Consider the following 14620-nt stretch of genomic DNA (forward strand, 5'->3'; position numbering starts at 1 on the left):
TGTATGCTATTGAAGTTAAGTTGGTATCAATTTAAAACAGATTATTATAATTGTAGGATATTATATGAAATTCACATGGTAATCACAAAAATAATATCTATAGAGTATACTCAGAAGGAAATGAGAAGGGAATTAAAAGGTGTCACTACCAAAAATGGCTGAAAAATTAAGAAGGCAGTGATGGAGTAAATGAGGGGGAAATGCTGTAAGAGCTACAGAAAATAACAAAATGGCAAAAGTAAGTCCTTCCCTTTCAGTACTTATTATAAATGTAAATGGATTAAATTCCCATATCAAAATGTAAAAATAAGTAGAATGGATATAAAACAGGATCCACTATGGGCTACCAGAACCCAATTGAGATCTACAAACACATATAGGTTGAAAGTGAAAGTATGGAAAAAGGAGATTCCGTGCAAATATTAACAAAAAGAGAGCTGGAGTGATTATACTAATATCAGAAAAATTATACTTTGTCGAAAATTGATACAAGGGACAAAGAAGAACTTTATATATTGATACAAGAGTCAACTCTCCAACAATATATAGCAATTATAAACATATAGTCAGCCCTTCGTATCTGCAGGTTTTGCATCTGTGGATTCAACTAACAATATACAGAAAATATTTTAAAAATAAAAATTTCAGAAAGTTGTAAAAAGTAAAACTTGAATTGACAGCATGCCAGACTATTTACATAACATTTACATTTTATTAGATATTATAAGTAATCTAGAGATGATTTAAAGTATATGGGAGAATGTGTGTAAGTTATGTGCAAATACTATACCATTTTGTATGAGAGACTTGAGCATCCACAGATTTCGGTATCCATAGGGGATCCTGGAACCAATCCCACATGGATAGGAGGGAAGACTGTATATACATGAAAGATCAGAGCTCCAGCAAAAAGTAGTGCTAAGAGGAAATTTTATAGCTATAAATTTCAACTATTAAAAATAAGGAAGATATCAAATCAACACCCTAACTTTACATCTTAAGAACTCGGACAAAGGAGACCATCTTTTAAAGGATTCAGAGTGCCCTGGGAGACAGGCTTGCAGGAAGTGCTTCATTACCTATAGTGCACTGGCACTGACTAACAGGACTTGAACTGACTGTCACTAGGAAGTATGGTCCAGTTGCCAACAGCCAACACAGTGAAAGGGTGACATATTTCACTATGAGTATGCTAAGGACACCTCTAAACTTCCTCCATGTCAGGCAGATGAAGTTACTACTTTATTTCACCACCTTGCTGGTAACTGAAATTGTATTATCCCTGCAGCTCACTCAGTTCTATCTCTCTGCATTTAGATAGCTCCAGTGACTCTCAGAACTCCCCCATCTGTTCCCTTTGTTCTACTCTAGAAGTGAGCCTGCCAGAGCCAGCCAACTGTGTCTTCTTTCCATAATTCACTTAACTGAACAATTCAGCTCTATTTGAAGACTTTCTGCCTTGGTCTCTGGAGCCCCCATGCTTAGGATTGTAATGAGGAACGGGCCTGAAGCAGTCCCATACCTTGGAGTTTATTTGAATATGGTTAACTCTCTCATTTTAGGGCTCTGTAAAAGATATAGTGAAATTTCTCTTGAAATGAATTACTGTAGGAGAAAAATTGCATACATATATATTTTAAAATAAAATACCTCTATATAGGCCTAGTTGAACAATTATGTAAATGAAATTTGTTTTTTTAAAGTAATAACAAACTGGAACTTTTTTCTAGAAAAGGCAAAGCAACAACAAAAAGAGGCGCAGGGTGAGCCTGATGCCCACCCTCCAGACACGTGTCCCAGAAAGGGGTATATTGGTTCCTTCGGAGCCAAACAGCCTCTCACTACTTCTCCCCCAGATTGCTTGGTAGTTTGTCAGTGGGTGATCCTTGTTGCTGTCCCGTTGCATCATCCAGCCCTGCAGAGCCCTACAAATCCCAGTCATGTGTGAATCCATCTCCATCTAAGTTGGCTGGACTGGAGTCCAGTTTGGCAATGACTGCTGAGATCTCTACCTCCTGAAAAATAGTGTCCAGCCCAGTGACCAGATGTCACATGATAAGATCATTAGGGGAGGAGATGACTGTTTTAACACTCTCTTCATTGAGATGGATGCTGGCAAACATGGGCTCAGGGTAGTGTTTCTAGAGCTGGAACTCATGGCCATTACGAAGTTCACACTGGCACCTACCACCAGCTCTTCCATTCTGAGCGGCTCATCGTGGGCAAAGAAGATTCTAACAATAACTATGCCCATGGGTACTACACCATTGACAAAGAGATCACTGACCTTGTCTTGGACCAAATTTGAAAGTGGCTGAACAGTACATAAGTCTTCAGGGCTTCTTGGTTTTCCACAACTTTGGTGGGAGAACTGGTTTTTGGTTCACCTTCCACCTGATGGAATGGTCTCTCTGTTGATGATGGCATGATCTCCAAGGTGGAGTTCTCCATTTATCCACCACCTAGATTTCCACAGCTATAGTTGAACCCTACAATTCCATTCTCACCACCCTGGAACACTGTGATTGTGCCTTGATGATAGACAATGAGGTCATCTATGACACCAGTTGTAGAAATCTTGTTATTGAGCACTCAACTCAACTAACTAGTTGAGTTAGCACTCAACTAACCTTAACCATCCTATACATAACCTTATTAGCCCGATTGTGTCCTCCATCACTGGTTCCCTTAGATTTGATGGAGCACTGAATGTTGATCTGACAGAATTACAGACCATCCTGGTTCCCTATCTCCACATGTACTTAACTCTAGCTACATTTGCCCCCATCATCTCTGCTGAGAAAGCCTACCAAAAACATCTTACTATAACAGAGACCACCAAGGCATGGCTTGAGCCAGCCAACCAGATGGTGAAATGTAACCTTCACCGTGGCATATACATGGCTTGCTGCCTGTTGTACTGTGGTGATGTGGTTTCCAAAGATGTCAATGCTTCCATTGCCACTATCAAGACCAAGTGCACCATCCAATTTGTGGATTGGTGCCCCACTGGCTTCAATGTTGACCCTAATTACCAGCATCCCATTGCAGTATCTAGTGGAAACCTGGCCAAAGTACCATGAGCTGTGAGCAACACAATAGCCATTACTGAGGCCTGGATTTGCCTAGACAACAAGTTTGACCTGATGTATGCCAAGTGCGTCTTTGTTCACTGGTATATTGGTGAGGGTATGGAGGAAAGAGAGTTTTCTGAGGGCTAGGAGGACATGGTTGCACTTAAGAAAGATTATGAGAAGGTTGGAGTGGATAGTGCTGAGGGATAGGATGAGGGTGAAAAGTATTAACCTTCTGTTGCAAATTTACACTACATTTTCTTGAGACTGTCTTATTTATGTTGCTCTGTGAAGCTGTCTATTGTGGCCCTAACTTGTCAACAAAAGTGACGTTTCCATTAACAAAAGGAATAAGAACAAACTAAACCCAAGACTTAAAGAAGGAAAAAAATAATAAAGGTTGGAGTGGATATAAATAAAGTAGCAATTAGAAAAATAAGAGAGAAAATCAATGAAACCGAGATTGGTTCTTCAAAATGATCAACAAAATTTACACACCTTTACTTAAATGGACTAAGAGAAAGAAGCCACAAGTAGCCAAAAATCAGAAATGAAAGTGGAAATATGACTACTGATTTTGCAAAAATATATAGGATTATAAGAGTTGTGAACAATTGTTAAGTCAACAAATTAAATAACTTGAATGGACAACTTCCTAGAAAAACATAAGATTGAATCATAAAGAGATAAAAAATCCTGAATATACTTATACTTAGTGAAAAGACTGAATTGTCAAAGAGAAAGACAGGCATGTGTTAAAGTTGGCAAGACACACTTTACTCAGGCTACTGTAGGATGGAAGAGAGATGTTAGTATTAACTGAATTCAACTCCACTGAAACAAAACATGAGGCTTTTTAAATGCTGAGATGTACCAAAGGAAAACTACTGAAGGACATAGAAGGGGGTTTGAGTTGAAGAGGGGGATATTGGTCAATATGATTAGGCCCTCTGTGTTTGCTAATTGGCACTTATTGAAGTGAGGCTCCTACCCTCTACAGAGACTGCGGGATAGGAACCCTATTTTTCTTAATGATTCCATTTCAAAGGGATGGCTCCTATATCCTTGAAGAAAGCATTTCTGGATTATAGAAGATTTACATCTTAAAGGGACAGAGAAAGAATTCACAATTGCAAGTTTTCTAAAGTAAATGTTTTAATAAAGGGGAAGTCAGGGGCCTATAGTCATGTTCCGGTTGGAAAAACAGTAAATTATTTTTGCAGCATTGAGCTCTCTCAGGCAGACTTTTTAAGAGGCCTAGAGTCAAGCTAGGGACATGAGCTTGGGCTGATATAAGCCATTTTACAATTTGGTCAAGTCTTTCAGTGTGTGGGAGGTAGAATGAGGGTTGGAGGGAGCTGTTTCTGCCAAGAGTTTTGCAGTACTCATAGGCAAAGTTTTAGGCTTAGTAAAGAAAAGGTCTCGGAGGAACCTGACTAAAATTTGGTCAAGGAGAGAGTCTTTTTTTCTGAATAAGTATTCAAAAATTTCTCAACAACAAAAAAACCAGGAACAGAAAGCTTCACTATCGAATTCTACTAAACATTTAAAGAAGAATTAACAACCATATTTCTTATAGTCATCCAAAAAATCAAAGGAGAAAAAAGAACACTTCCTAACTCATTCTATTAAGTCAGCATTACGCTGATACCAAATCCAGACAAATAAATGAAAGAAAAGAAAATAACAGATCAATATCCCTTATAAATATTCATGCAAAAACCCTGAACAAAATGCAAGCCAAATTCCAAAGCATGTTAAAAAGATTATATACCATAATCAAATGGGATTTAGTTCCAGAAGGCAAGAATGTTTCAACATATGAAAATCAAAGTAATACACCACATTCACAGAATGAAAGAAAACAACCACATGATCATCTCAATTGAAGCAGAAGAAATATTTTTACAAAATTCAACACTCTTTCATGATAAAAACACTCAACAAACTAAGAATAGAAAGTAACTATATCAACATAATAAAAAGTCATATGAAAAAAACCCACAGCAGGCTTCCCTGGTGGCACAGTGGTTGGGAATCTGCCTGCCAATGCAGGGAACATGGGTTCGAGCCCTGGCCCAGGAAGATCCCACATGCTGTAGAGTAACTAAGCCTGTGCACTACAACTGTTGAGCCTGCAAGCCACAACTACTGAAGCCTCCTCACCTAGAGCCGTGCTCCGCAACAAGAGAAGCTACCACAGTGAGAAGCCTGTGCAGTGCAATGAAGAGTAGCCCTCACTTGCTGCAACTAGAGAAAGTCCGAATGCAGTAACAAAGACCCAACACAGCCAAAAATTAATTAATTAATTAATTAAGCAAAAATAAGATTAAAAACCCACAGCTAACATTGTACTCAATGGCAAAAGACTGAAAGTTTTCCCTCTAAAAACAAGACAAGGATGATGTTTTTACCTTTTCTATTCAACATAACAGAATTTGTAGCAAGAACAATTGGGCAAGAAAAAGAAATAAAACTCCCCCAAATTGAAATGGAAGGAATAAAAGTATTTCCATTCAGAGATGCCATGAATTTATATGTACAAAACACTAGTGATTCCATAAATTAAATGGTTAGACATAATGGAGGAACTAAGTAAAACTGCAAGAACTTTAACACAAAAAGATCAGTTGCATTTCTATATACTAAAAATGAACAATTCAAAATGAAATGAAGAAAACAATTCCATTTAATATCATCAAAAAGAATAATATATTTGGGAATAAACTTAACCAAAGAGGTGAAACTTGTACAATGAAAAATAAAAAAAAATATTGCTGAAAGAAATTAAAGAAGACACAAATAGAAAGACATTCTATGTTCCTGAATGGAAGTTTTAATACCTGCAGATATTAATCTATAGGAATCAACAGATTCAATTCCTATCAAAACACCAATGATATGTTTTACACAAATAGAAAAAAATCAACCTAAAATTCATATGGAACCTCAAGGGACTCTGAACTGCCTAAACAAGTTTGAAAATGAAGAATAAAGTTGGACATCTCACACTTTCTGATATCAAAATTTACTACAAAGCCACAGTAATCAACATAGTGTTTTACTTGCATGAATATACACTTATAAACCAATGGAGTAGAATAGAAATCCCAGAAATAAACACAGATACAGGGTCAAATGATTTTTGACAATGGTGCCATGAACACTCAACAGGTAAACAGCGTGTTTTTAAGAAATTGTGTTGGGAAAAATGGATATCCATAAGCAAAAGAATGATGTCAGACCCTTACCTTACACCATATAAAAAGATTGACTCAAATGGATCAAAGACATAAACATATGACCAAAACTATAACACTCAGAAGAAAACATTGGGGAAGAGCTTCTTGACATTGATTTGGCAATGATTTATTTGATATGACACAAAAAGTACAGGCATCAAAGAAAAATAGATCAAAATTTAAAACTTTTGTGCTTTAGGAAACACTAATAACAGAATAAAAGGGCAGCCCATGGAATGGGAAAAATATTTGCAAATCATATATCTGCTAAAGGATTAATAATCAGAATATAGAAAATAACTTTTAAAACTCAACTCAGCTCGGTGCTTTGTGACCACCTAGAGGAGTGGGATAGGGAGGGTGGGAGGGAGGGAGACTCAAGAGGGAAGAGATATGAGGACATATGTATATGTATAACTGATTCACTTTGTTATAAAGCAGAAACTAACACACCATTGTAAAGCAATTATACTCCAATAAAGATGTTTAAAAAAAGACCAAAAAGAGAAACACCTCAACAACAAAAATCAAACAACCTTATTAAAAAGTGAACAAAGAATTTGAATAGACATTCCAAAGAAGATATACAAATAATAAGCTCATGAAAAGATTCCCAACATCACTAATCATCAGAAGAAATCAGGGAAATAGAAATCAAAAAGTCAATGAGGTACCAGTTTATTCCAGTTAGAACGGCTATTATATGAAAAAACAAACAAAAAACCCAGAACATCACAGGCATTGGTGAGGATGTGGAGAAATTAGAATCTTTGAGCATTGTTAGTTGTAATATAAAATGGCACAGTTGCTGTGGAAAATATTAATGGCAGTTCCTCAAATAATTAAGCATAGAATTACCACATGACCCAATCCTTTCACTTCTGGTTATACACACCCAAAAATTGAAAGCAGGGACTTGAAGAGATAGGTGTACATGCATATTCATAGCAGCATTATTTGCAATAGCACAAAACTTGAAACCACCCAAATGTCCATTGATGGATGAATAAATAAAATGTGATATATACATACAATGGAATATTATTCAGCTTTAAAATAGAAATAAATTTTGACATATGCTGCAACATGGATGAAACTTGAAGGCACTATGCTAAGTGAAATAAGACAGACACAAAACAATATTTTATGATTCCATTTATATGAGGTACCTAGAATAGTCAAATCATAGAGACAGAGACTAGAGTGGTGGTTGTCAATGTCTGGAGAGAGGAGAATTGAGTTATTTTCCAAAAGGCACAGAGTTTCAATTTGGGAAGATGAAAATGTTCTGGAGTTGGATGGTGGTAATTTTTGCACAAAAATGCGAATATATTAATGCCACTGCCCCGAACATATAAGATGATTAAAATGGTAAATTTTATGTTATGTATGTTTTAACACACACACACACACACACACACACACACACACACACACCAGAATTGGAAAATAAATACACACAGATATTTCTCCATATCAAAGGTGTACCAGATCCATATTCCAGGTAAAAGAAGGTATTTTTTTAAAATGGCTGCTCCAATTAACAGTCTTGCAACAATTATTGGAAATACCCTTCTTATATCCTCAACAACTGTAATATAATTTGCAACAAAAAATGCTAAACAAACACTTTTCACAACTTGAAGAGTAAAAATATTATATTTTATGTGATTTTCATGTTTTTGAGTTACACTTTTCAATGTGTATTTTCAGAATGATACAGGCACATTTGTGGGTCATTTGAATTTTTTCTTCTACTAATTTTCTAGTAATACAATTTAACCACTTATTTGGGGATGAATTCATACTTCTGTTTAATTTTTAAAATATATCATAAATATTTTCTCTTTGACATGTTATTAATTTTCCCCTTGCTATTTTTTTCGTTTAATTTCTCCATGGTTTGCCTTTTCCATCATAGTTTTGCCTATAGTATAATGATCCAAATATTCTTCCTTTACCCTAATATTATAGACCTGTGTTCCTCATTCTTCATCTAGGTGTTTTATGAGTTCAATTTAGTTTTTAAATTCACATCACTAAACATTCCAGAAATTAATTTGGTGAATGCAAGCATAATTAAACATTAAAACAATTAAACAATAATGCATAGGAACTGATCAATCAGAACTGCCCCTGACTGCTGTTTCAGCTGGATGTAAATCCTAGGTGTATAGGGTGAAATAGGAAATTAATTGTATATTTTTCTTAATGGTTAAGCCAGCTAACCTAATGCTTTGTGTTGAAAACGTTCTTTCTCTGTTAGTTTTGAGTGCCAGGTTTCATATATTTAAATTAGCAGACATGTTGGTCTGCTTCTGTATTTTCCAATCCATTTCATGTTATTATATTTTAATGTTGGATAGGGATAACCTTCTTATATATCTTCTGTCTTCTCTTTTTCCGATTTTATTTTTGGTCCTGAGTGATTCTTACAGATTGGCTTCAGAGTCATTTTCTTGAGTTCTAAAATCTTATCAAGGCTCTTATTGGACTTATACTAAATTTATAGATTTATTTTCAGAGAATTTGTCATCTTTGCAATATCAGGTCTTTGCAACTATAAATGTGGTATACCTCTCCAATTATTAAACTCTTTTTTGACATTCCTCAGTAAAAATATATTGCTGTTATTATGCACAAGATATGCACATTCTTTCTTAAAATACTCATGAAAAAATTCACATTGTATTGTTATTATGAATTGCATCACTTATAATTAAAATGTGCAATTTGTTATTGCTGAAAAGTAGTTTTAACTAATTTGTTCATTCACTAATTTATTTTTTGTTCTCCCCATTTAAATTTAACAAGAGATATATTATATATATATATATATATATAACAAGGGAGGTATTAATTTATATATCTGAATCAATCTATCTAAATTCATTTTACCTACAATATTAATTACTTGATATCTTTGATGTGACCTATTTAGTTGCTCTTTTCCAGCAGTAGAATTTTTTCTCATTTAAATTCTAATATTCTTACAGGATATGCCTAATGACGGATCTCTTTATTATTTAGACCCAGAATATGATAAATTGTGATAATCTACAGTCTAGGACGTTTTTTTAGCTCATACAAATTTTCTTTTATTATAACTTCAATATTATTTCTGATCTATTCTTCCCAATTCTGCATATGTTGGATTTACATTCTTCCAGAATATCTATCTTCTTCTCTTTGGATATTTGTGCTTTCATGTTCAATCGAATTTAGAGAATGTTCATGTTTATTCTCCACATTAATATTTCCTTTCTTGGCAGTTTATTTCTGCTCTTTTCTTCTTCTAATGTTGCTTTTATTTTTGCTATGTAATTTTATTTTCCTGATCATCTTTCTTCATGTCATTATGATCATTCTCTCACTTATTACTTGGCTAGCTCACTATTTATCAAAATCTATTGCTTTATCTTTTACTTTACCATTATATCCTACAGTGTATATTCCTATACTTTCTTGAAATTCATAATGAATGCAAACTAAATGTTTTATAACTCTCAGAAAATATGTCATGAATTATATTTATATCAAAATGTTTCAATAGTATGCTCTCCCTCTCTAATATGCTATATTCTCCTGTTTTAAAAATTTGCTCCTCGATTTATGTACATGCCTTATATAGATTATTTTCTGTTTAATTTATCTTGAGTGAGCAAAATTCACTTTTCAAATCTTAAGTTGGAGGCATAAAGTATATTTAAATGAAATATTGCATTGTTTTCACTCTTTTATTTAGCATAAATGGGCTCTAGTGAGAAAAAGTCTCACAGTCTTTTCTCCTACTCAAGTAATTATGAATAATAGAATTGTTCAGAAACAATATCAAGGCTTTTGTAGTTCTTATCCTATCAAAAGACATAAATGAACAGATAAAACAGTCGGAGTGCATCTTTACTATAATTGTTAAAGATTAAGTTATTGACTACTGTCAAAATCACATCTCCAGGGATAAAGTGTAACCTACTTTTCCTCTTTCCCTAGATAAACTAAAGTGAAAGGTGATAACTAAAGGTGAATGATAACCAAACTAAAGGTGAATGATGATAGCCTGGGACACCTTATAAATTTGGTTCTTGTAATGGGAGAGTGTCTTCCCTCCTATTACCAAGAAAATGTCTCTATCTCTGAGATAGTTATGCAGTTGGAATGTGTTTATGGGCATGCACTATTTTTCCCCCGTGTGATCCTATCACTAACTCCACTCTATGATTCTAGTCTCTAGACTTTCTTAAACTTTGGTAGACAATAAATTATTTCAATTATTATCATAACATTGGTCAATGTTCCTTATTTCTAGTGCTACTGTTGCACTGTGTCTTTTCCTTTTTATATGTATTTTTAGATTTGACAATGATAGTCTGCTCCAATTATCATCCACATGTTCATATTTTCCTATTTTCAAAAAAATTGGTATAATTTCCAGAAAAGTTACAATAATACAAAAAACTGTCATGAGCACTTTATCCAGATTCATGATCTTTTTTTTTTTTTTTTTTTTGTGGTAAACGGACCTCTCACTGTCGCTGCCTCTCCCGTTGTGGAGCACAGGCTCTTGACGCGCAGGCTTAGCGGCCATGGCTCACGACGGGCCCAGCCGCTCCGCGGTATGTGGTATCCTCCCGGACCAGGGCACGAACCCATGTCCCCTGCATCGGCAGGCGGACTCCCAACCACTGCGCCACCAGGGAAGCCCATTCATGATCTTTTAAAATATTTTGTCCCATTTTCTTTATCATTATTATTCCTCTCTCCTCCTTCTCTCTCTCGTTCAGAATCATTTGAGAGTAAGTTGTAATCACCATGCTTTTTTACCTTTAAGTAAATCATAAATATCTTAAGCAAAAAGATATAGTCACAGTAAAATTATAAATATCAAGGAATTTAATTTTTATATAATAATATTATCTATTCACATCCCATATTCAAATGTCATCAATTTTTGCAATAATGTCCTTTACATCTGTTTTTCTTTCATTCTGAGATCCAATCTAAAATCGTACCTCATGTTTAATTGTGATGTCCGCTTTGTACTCTACAATCTGGAATAGTTATTTAGCCTTTTTTAGTGTTTCTTGACCTCAATATTAAATACAGAGGGTAGTCATTTTGTAGAATATTCCTCAATTTGGTGTTGTCTGATGTTTTTCATTGTAGGATTCAGATTATTCATTTTAGGGCAAGAATGGCCCAAAAATGATGTGTTCTCTTTAGTGCATTTTATCAAGATGCATATATTATGGATGCTGGTGATGTTAACTTTGATCACCTAGCTAAGTGGTCCTGTCAGATTTCTCCACTGTAAAGATACTATGTTTCTCTTTGTAAGTAATAGGTAATATTTGGGGGATACTTAGAGACTATGTAAATATCTTTTCCACATGAATGTTTCCACCCACTATTTTTAACATTCTTTTATAATTTTCTAACTCTGTCATTCCTTCTACATTTATTAGTTAGCATTCAAATGTAAAGAAGAGCTTTCTGTCCTCCCCATATATTTATTTAACTATTTATTCATTTATATCAGTATAAACTCATGGATTCTATAATATTCAAATGATTATTATCCATTATTATAATAATTTAATTTGATCTTAGGTTGCCTCAATTTTGGCCAGTGGGAATTCATTAAAACTACCTCTTGTGTCCCTTAGACATGTCCTCATCATCTGTTTGAGTATTTCCTATCTTTCTGGCACAAAAAACTATTCCATGATCATCTTGTATTCTTCCTGATCCAGACTTGGAATTGCCCGTTCCTCCAACGATTTCTGGAGTCTTTTAGTGGAGAATGGTATACATAAGTGAAAATCTGATTGTTGGTTTTGTTCATTCCTACTGGGGAGTCATTGATTCTAAGTCCCCTCAGTAAAAGTTTATACTGACATGTCCAAAACCAATCTGATATTACACAATTAAAATTACACAATTAAATTACACAATTAAAATTTGCATTCTAGTTTTCACTCTTTCAATATTTGTTATTCTCACCTCTAAAAGTGAGAAAAAGTGACTTCAACTATACAGCCCTTGATGTAAGCAATGATGTTAGTAATGGGAGTGCCTTAGGCACATAAATGATAAAAAGGTAGAAAAAAATATGCCTGTTTCTCTTTAGTTTTATGTTTTTTGATGCTCTACAGAAGTATGAAGCCAGCTCAACTATTCCATGTGTTTAGCTTATATATTTTTCATCAGTTATATTTTCTAAAAACTTGAAATTGTATTTATAATCTGAAAACATTTCCAGTGTATGTCTAGATGTAGATCTCATTTTTTTAATATGGAGACTGTCAATCTGCACATACACGATTGTTTTCAACTTAAGGGAAAAAACTCTTCAGTTTAACTTTGAATATTTATTGTCAATTGTTATGATTTGTTGTTAAGAAATACCTATAATTGTTAAACTGATTATCCACTTTCTGATCTCCACATAAATTGCTCACTGTTTTCATTTTCATTTCTTTGCAGTTTAAGAATGTTAATCTTACCTTTATGGGTTTCTGTTGCTGTTTCATGGAGAACATGTTTTCTAACATATCACTGGTAATGCCAATCAGATTTATTTTTATTCAGTCTCCTTCTGTGTATGAAATAATTTTGGGAGGATATATTTTCTGAGCCTTCAGGAGTAGGTTTTATTTCCCTAGATCTACAATACATTTCAGAGAGTTTCTGTAAGACTTTTTTATTCTGGTTAAACATGCTGAGATGGTAAGAGAGATGTAAACATGATATTTGCTATGAGACAGAATGTGGTTTGGATAGGCCCCAGTAAGTCTTATAATTTCAATAGAAATGGAAAAATCATCACTTTTATATGATATAATTGTCTGCATTGAGAAGGAATATTTGTTTACATGTTTTCATGGCACATACATTTTTTTTCCTGCATGCAGTGCTTAAATACTTGGCTGTTCAGTTAAAAATATAGACAGCTTACTCTCTGATACAGACTGCATCATTTTTACCCCAAACAACAGATAGAGAAGATTGATGTATCTAGATCACATTCCAATTTTTACTATGTCAAAATTATTTATCTACTACAACTACTTAAACATTCTATAATACTCTAAACCTATAAACTACCTGGAAAAACTTAATTCCCAGCATACACTCCAGATGTTCCATTGGCCAGTACCTGCACACCAACACACAATTTTTTTGTTTATTTATTTAACTGCACTTTTTTTTGTGCAGTATACTTCTGTATCCACCCAGATACAGAAGCTTCAACTCCTTTTTGGAGGTAGAGGAGGGATGCTTATAGTCCTTGAATGTAAATGAAAAGTAGTCTAAGGGCAAGTAATACTCTGGCACTTTCACAAAAATAATATCCATGCCAATGAGGGCTGGCTGGTCAGTTTTTTGGATAATAACACCCTTAATAGCTATCTGACTGGCACAATTGCTCTATGTCTTGCACATTGTAGATCTTATATCACCTCTGTTTCTCTTTTTATGACTGGACATTCCCTTCCAATTCTGACAATAGGCAGTACATTAGCCTTACTTTGGAGGAGAGGGCGAGTTATTATTTTTAATCTATATTTGTGTCCATAAAATTTATAAGGTAGTTGAGCAAGGCCTTGCAAGAAACCTTATTAAAACTCAGAAAATCATGATTGGTTATTGAATAAAATATCACATCTCATTTTCTCCCCCTTCTTTTTACAACAATTATAGCATTTTTTCTTTAAATCTTCACTAGTAGCTTTATTGGAAATCTTAATGTTTTCATTTTTTGAAATGTACCATAAGAGTCTAAGTCATTTCTCTATTTTCTGAAACCTGTCATACATTTGCTATATTTTTTCAAATTAAATTGATATAAATATATCCTAATGTTTTGAAGGAAAATGGATTCAGGAAATGAGTCTTAAAAAGTGGGGTGTCTATAGAAAGTTCCTTACTTTGACTTAAAAGTTTACTTCCCTGATATGTTTCTTTCCTAAGAACATAAATATTCTCATCAGTTAATCATATCTTTATTGAACCTTTAAGATATGCTAAGAATCATTCCAGGCACTATTATGGAATAGAAGATTAGTAAAGAATACTTATCAGTTAGGGGCCCTATGATCTTATTGATACTGTTTTAATTTTTTCACTTCATCTGAAGTATGTGATTTTAGAGACTATATTAGCTTAACTGAATTTATGAGAAAGTAAGCTAATGTGCTTCTCTTATGTATTTGTCATCAATCATTATTCATTAATGTAATAGTTCTTTACACGAATGCCATTATGGTAGCACTTCAAAAGCCAATGTGGTAGGAATCCAAAGAA

The 14620-nt window shown here is 34.1% G+C and overlaps 1 pseudogene; it reads left to right on the forward strand.

Annotated features, from left to right (window-relative positions):
- The first annotated feature begins 1940 nt into the window (after nucleotides 1-1940).
- Nucleotides 1941-3725, forward strand: LOC111178159 (tubulin alpha-1C chain-like; annotated as a pseudogene).
- The last annotated feature ends 10895 nt before the right edge of the window (nucleotides 3726-14620 follow it).

Source organism: Delphinapterus leucas, chromosome X (assembly GCF_059928025.1).
Source record: "Delphinapterus leucas isolate spDelLeu-1000000601 "Yukka" chromosome X, BTC_Dleu_Yukka2, whole genome shotgun sequence".
Taxonomy (NCBI): domain Eukaryota; kingdom Metazoa; phylum Chordata; class Mammalia; order Artiodactyla; family Monodontidae; genus Delphinapterus; species Delphinapterus leucas.